This window comes from Mauremys reevesii, linkage group 2 (genome assembly GCF_016161935.1).
Source record: "Mauremys reevesii isolate NIE-2019 linkage group 2, ASM1616193v1, whole genome shotgun sequence".
Lineage (NCBI taxonomy): Eukaryota > Metazoa > Chordata > Testudines > Geoemydidae > Mauremys > Mauremys reevesii.
The window spans coordinates 72040968-72048206 of NC_052624.1; positions in this window are offsets into that span (position 1 = coordinate 72040968).

The window sequence follows — 7239 nt, forward strand, 5'->3', positions numbered from 1 at the left end:
TTTCCCCGAGCATTTTCAAAAATATTTGCCCACCTCATCTGTTAATGTTATTTACAGGCACTCCCTCCTTCTCCACTATAATGGAATATTAAACTATTATAATGTTTACCCTCTAGGTGGCGTCATGTGTAACATACCTTTTCCAAGCTGCTAATACCTAGAGCAAGCAATGCATTTAAGGGTATGTCTACATTGCAATTAAACACTCATGATTGACCTGTGTCAACTGCATTGGGCTCGCGGGCTCAGGCTTCAGGGCTGTTTAACTGAGCTATAGACATTCAGGCTTGAGCTGAAGACCACACTCTGGGACTCTTCACACTCACAGGGTCTCAGAGCCTGGGCTCCAGCCTGAGCCAAATATCTACTCTGCAATTTTACAGCCCCATAGCCTGGACCAGCTATGGGTGTTTAATTGTGGTGTAGACATACCCAAAATGCCTTAAAGAGAACATATCCTCATATATGTCTTTGGGGTGGAAGCTCTGTAACCAGTCCATATCTGGCACATGACATGGTGTCAGATGTGAAGGCAGCCTAACTAATACCAGAGGAGAATAGAAGTGGATGGAAATTAGCAACACAGAGCTGCAAGCAGAAGAAGAGAACACTAAGGTTTGTGCTCATCAACATGCCAATTGACAATGTCCCCAGAGAATGTCAGTTTTGACAGACCTGCAGAATGGACCAAATAGGAAGTAGCATTTTGCAAGATTTCACATTGCAGCCAAACTCCGCAAGGAAACTGGAGATATTCAGGTATGCTCTTTAATTTATGCTGTTGGGAAGTAGGCAGAACATATCTATGTCTTTTACCTTTACTGAAGACAGCCACAAAGAGGACTATAAAAAGGGTTCTGGTTATGTTTGATGCATACTTTATACTTCAGAGAAATGTGGTTTATGAAAGGGCATGTTTTCACCAGAGAATTCAACAACCAGGGTGCTCTGCTGAATTTACTTGCATTGGCTGGAAAAAGTGATATGTTGGGGGGCCTGTAAAACATGGAAATATAGGAAATATATTGGTTATTAGCCTGACAGACAATGGTCTTTCACAGCAGCTATAATTAAAAACAGATTTAACCTTACCCACAGCCATTCAAATAGAAAAGCAATCTGAACTTGTGAAACAGCAAACTAAACTTGCCAAACCAGAAACTAGTTTAGCAGCTGTAAACAGACACAGCATGTGTCCTAAATGTCATTATCATAAACCCCTGAGGCAAGGAGTGATAACTGCTAGGCTAACTAAAAAGATGAAATGTACAAGAAGTGGAAAAATTCATAGCCCCAAAAGTGTATGTCTAGCCAAAGGAATAAAATTTAATGAATACACTAACTATGGACATTTTGCATCTGTTTGCAGTACTAGGGCAGTCAGGGAGCTGACTCATGTTACAGACAATCAAGAGCCATTTTTTCTGGAATCTATCACGTGTGCTGAGACAGATACTGCCTGGAGAGTGAAACTGACTATTCATGGAAAGACTATTGAATGTAAAGTTGACTCAGGAGCAGACATGAGTCATATCAGCAGAGCCATCCTGTCCATAGGACAGACCAAGGGCAACCACTTCGGGACGCAGGGTCCAGGGCAGCCTGGGAGGCTATCGGGAGGCCTGGCACCGGCAGGAACAAGCAACCCAGCCTGCCCTACTCCACCCCGCCAGCTCCCAGCATCACTCAGGGGAGGGGGCGGAAGCCAGAAAGAGGTGGGACCATGGTGGGGAATTGGGGGAGGGGGGGTGGACTGGGGATGGGAGCAGAGCAGGGGTGGGAAGAGATGAAACGGGGGCTTGGGGGAAGGGGTGGAGTGGGGGTGGGACCTCGGCCGGACGGGGGGTTGTCCCAGGCCCCGCACCACCCTAGGGACGGCCCTGCATATCAGAAGGGATCTAGAGAAGTAGCAAAGAATCCTGTGGCACCTTATAGACTAACAGACGTTTTGCAGCATGAGCTTTCATGGGTGAATACCCACTTCTTTGGATGCAAGCAGTGGAAATTTCCAGGGGCAGGTGTATATATAAGCAAGCAAGAAGCAGGCTAGAGATAACGAGGTTAGATCAATCAGGGAGGATGAGGCCCTGTTCCAGCAGTTGAGGTGTGAAAACCAAGGGAGGAGAAACTGGTTCTGTAATTGGCAAGCCATTCACAGTCTTTGTTTAGTCCTGAGCTAATGGTGTTAAATTTGCAGATCAACTGGAGCTCAGCAGTTTCTCTTTGAAGTCTGGTCCTAAAGTTTTTTTGCTGTAGGATGGCCACCTTAAGATCTGCTATTGTGTGGCCAGGGAGGTTGAAGTGTTCTCCTACAGGTTTTTGTATATTGCCATTCCTAATGTCTGATTTGTGTCCATTTATCCTTTTCCTTAGAGACTGTCCAGTTTGGCCGATGTACATAGCAGAGGGGCATTGCTGGCATATGATGGCATATATTACATTGGTGGACGTGCAGGTGAATGAACCGGTGATGGTGTGGCTGATCTGGTTAGGTCCTGTGATGGTGTTGCTGGTGTAGATATGTGGGCAGAGTTGGCATTGAGGTTTGTTGCATGGGTTGGTTCCTGAGCTAGAGTTACTATGGTGCAGTGTGCAGTTGCTGGTGAGAATATGCTTCAGGTTGGCAGGCTGTCTGTGGGCGAGGACTGGCCTGCCACCCGAGGACTGGCCTGCCACCCAAGGCCTGTGAAAGTGTGGGATCATTGTCCAGGATGGGTTGTAGATCCCTGATGATGCGTTGGAGGGGTTTGTGTTGGAGGGGTTTGTCTTGCAAGACAAACCCAAGAAAGAAACCAACAGGACTCCACTGGCCATCACATACAGTCCCCAGCTCAAACCCCGCCCACAGACAACCTGCCAACCTGAAGCATATTCTCACCAGCAACTACACACCGCACCATAGTAACTCTAGCTCAGGAACCAACCCATGCAACAAACCTCAATGCCAACTCTGCCCACATATCTACACCAGCAACACCATCACAGGACCTAACCAGATCAGCCACACCATCACCGGTTCATTCACCTGCACGTCCACCAATGTAATATATGCCATCATATGCCAGCAATGCCCCTCTGCTATGTACATCGGCCAAACTGGACAGTCTCTAAGGAAAAGGATAAATGGACACAAATCAGACATTAGGAATGGCAATATACAAAAACCTGTAGGAGAACACTTCAACCTCCCTGGCCACACAATAGCAGATCTTAAGGTGGCCATCCTACAGCAAAAAAACTTTAGGACCAGACTTCAAAGAGAAACTGCTGAGCTCCAGTTGATCTGCAAATTTAACACCATCAGCTCAGGACTAAACAAAGACTGTGAATGGCTTGCCAATTACAGAACCAGTTTCTCCTCCCTTGGTTTTCACACCTCAACTGCTGGAACAGGGCCTCATCCTCCCTGATTGATCTAACCTCGTTATCTCTAGCTTGCTTCTTGCTTGCTTATATATACACCTGCCCCTGGAAATTTCCACTGCTTGCATCCAAAGAAGTGGGTATTCACCCACGAAAGCTCATGCTGCAAAACGTCTGTTAGTCTATAAGGTGCCACAAGATTCTTTGCTACTTCTACAGAACCAGATTAACACGGCTACCCCTCTGATAGAAGGGATCTAGTTACCTTCATCCCCTCCCAGAGCTGAAATTACCTGACACAGCCTTGACTAGCCCTGGAGGTGTTCTGAACTGCATGGGCTAGTTCACCATAGAAACAACTTACAAAGACAAAAGCTTTGCATTCAGAGTTTGTCATCAAAGATCAACAACCTTCTCCACCGCAATGTAGCAACCTAGTGAGATGTGGAAGAACTCAACAGAGTATATGATGATGATGGACTTTTGGAAGGAGATCCAGTACAAATAACTTTGAGATAATGCTGAACTATATAGTGCAGTGGTTCCCAAAGTGGGGTCTGAGGATGCCATCTTGTTCCCAAAATGGCATCCTGTGAACGATGTGACCTCTCATGCACTTCCTGTGCCAGCGTGACCTTGCATACACTGTGCTTGTGAAGTCACACTGGAAGGGGTAGTCCCACACTAGCGGGGACATTCCAGTAGTACAAGAAATTAAAGGAATCTGTGACACTTGGTAAATTGCCAAATGGGTCCTTGGGGGGAAAAAGTTTGGAAACCATTCATATAGTGTACAAACACTTCACAGGATTCCTATCACATTCCTTCATAAAGTGGAAACTGAGTTAAAGAGAATGAAACAGATTGGCATAATCGAAAAAAATCTCTGCGCTAACAGCAGGGTGTGCCCCAATGGTAGCAGTTATAAAAAAAATATGGAAAATATTAATCTGTGTGGACCTTAAAACTTAATGAAGCAGTTGAAAGAAAAATATATCCTCCCAACACAGGATGACTTCCTCCCCAAAGTGGAAGGAGTTACAGTACTCTTCAAGCTGGATGACTCAAGCAGAATCTGGCAAATTTATTTAGCCAAAGAGAGTGCTGAACTGACTACATTTATCAGACCTTTCAGGAGATTTTGCTTTTGAAGTTACCTCTTAGGATTACCAGTGCACCTGAAATTTTTTCCAAAAAAAGATGGCAGAATTATTAATGAACACAAATGGAGTGTAGTTTGCATGGACAATATTTTGACATATGAGTCTTTGATGGAAGAACAAACAAAACCCTCATCAAAGCTCTAAGTCTAGTCAGTTAGTGCGGACTGAAGCTAAACAAGGAAAAATGTCTTCTGCCTACCCCAAATTAAGTTTTTTGGGACAGACACTATACTAAGGTTGAATCCATCCTTGCCCTGAGAAAGTAAAAGCTATTTGAGAATTTAATGCGCCAACAAATGTATGAGAACTGAGATGTGTATTGGAGATAGTAAATTACCTTGGTTGATACCTACAAGACCTTTCCATGATGACAAAATCAGTGAATGAACTATTAAAGTCCAACACATTGTGGCTATGGGGGCTAAATCAAGAAATTGCCTTCAAAAAGGTAAAAGAAATTATCTCAGCTGCTCCAGTTCTCAAGTACTATGATGTGAACAAACTCACAATATTCAGTACAGAGGCAAGCAGCTATGGCTAGGCAGTGAATTGTTACAACAACATGGCTCTGAGTAGAAGCCAATTGTGTTTTGCTCTCGCATACTCACAGAAGCAGAAAGATGATATGCACAGATTGAAAAGAAGTGCCAGGCAAGTGTATGAGCATGTGAGAACTTCTACAGAGATTTGTGTGGAATGGATTCTTTTACACTGATGATAAACCATAAACCACTTTTCATCTTCATCTATGGAAAGGACCTGGATTGAGCACCACTGAGATGCCAAGGTCTATTGAAAAAGTTAATGCAATTTAACCCAATTGCCAAATACATTCCTGGGAAAAATCTAGTAGTAGCAAACACTCTGTCACAGAACCCAGCGATGCACTCAACTCGAAGAGGACTTAAAGGTACATAGATTCTGTGAAAGACAAGAGACTGAAAAGAAACTTCACCAGCCACAACAAGTAACCTTGACAGTCATGCAACTTAAAGGAGTTCTAAATTATATTAGGGCTGGCTGGCTCAAGTATGCGAAGGATACCAATGAGTGACAAGAGACTACTCTGTGGTATGTGGACAATTAAGCAAGACAAATGGACTCATAATTAAAGGCAATTGCATTGTACTTCCAAATGAAATGAGAGGAGAAATCCTAAATCTCATCCATGAAGGACATATCAAAGACTAACTAAATGCTGTGAATGTGCCAACCAGTCAATGTGGTGACCAGGCATTAGCAAGGACATAAAGTATCTGCATGTGAATGTTTCAGAAGTAACAGAACAACACAATGCAAAAAGCCTTTCATAACACCTCTACCAGACGGGCCTGGGAAGAGACAGCTGCAGATTTATGTGAATTCAGGGAACATCATCACCTGGTGACAGTGGACTCTCTTTCCAGATATATAGAAATAATATACTTCATGTCACAATATTATTGAGCAATTGATGTGCATTTTTGCTTATTTTCATATTCCAGAACAACTAGTGATGAACAATGGACCACACAGTTCACCACAACGGAATTTTAGTCATTCCAAAGGAAATATGATTTTGATCACATTACTAGCAGCCTATATTACCAATAAATAAATGCAGAGGCTGAGAGCAGTACAGACAGGCAAGAAAATCCTACAGCAGGAAAATACATTCCTTGCTCAGCACCAATAATAGCTGTTGGATATAGTCCAGCACAACTCCTGATGGGAAGACAACTCAGAACTACTGTTTCTTCTTTTCTAGTCTCCAACGTGGCCAAATATGAAGAGAGTAGCCAAATCAGATAAAAAGGCAAAAATTTGATGAACAATTTTATGACAGATGTGACTCAGTTACAGAACTACTGGCTCTAAAATCTAGTGACCGTATTTGTGTCAAACTTGATGGAGAAAAAAGGCGGGAGAACTCCAGCTGTCATAAAGAAAAAAATCATTGTCTGGATCAGATGTGTTCAAGACTAACAATGGAGAGTTCAACAAAAAAAAGTAGACTTCTACAGTTTGTTCCTCGGAAAGAACAGTCAACAGAGCAAGCTCTACAGATGACAGATGCAAAAGATGACACAAAGATTCCACATGGACTACTGCCGTCATTGCAACTAATAAACAGCCAGATGTAATGTTACATGTTTGCATAATTAAAAAAACAGTAACATTCAGAGACATTTAACAGATTGAACTGTATTGAACTTTAAAGGTAGCACGATAGGAATGTAAAATTTACACTATCACTTACAAAATTTAAAGGGGGAGATGTAATGGAATGTTAAACTATATCCTAATGTTTACCCAGCAGATGGTGTCCTGTGTAACATACCTTATCTGAGATGGTAATAACTAGAGCCAGCAGTGCATTAAAGTGGAGGAAGCAGAAGGAGCTGAATGGTTGTGGGCTGGGAACGTGGAGAAAGGGGACTTTGTGTGTTTAGCTTTTAAAAGACAACAACTAAAGTAACTTAATACAATCCCCATGGATCACAACCCTGATCCCTTTGTTTATACCTTGTATCCCCTTCCTGCACTCCTCCTATGTCTTTATCTTTTTAGATTATATGCTCTGCAGGGCAGGGACTGTGTCTTCATCTTGTTCAGAAGGTGCCTTACACATTTTGGATCTGCTACTGTACAGATAATGATAATTCATGAGTTTCAGGAGCCTGCAAGATTTGCTATATATAAGTCAACAAGACTGGCCTGGCTTGCACTGGAG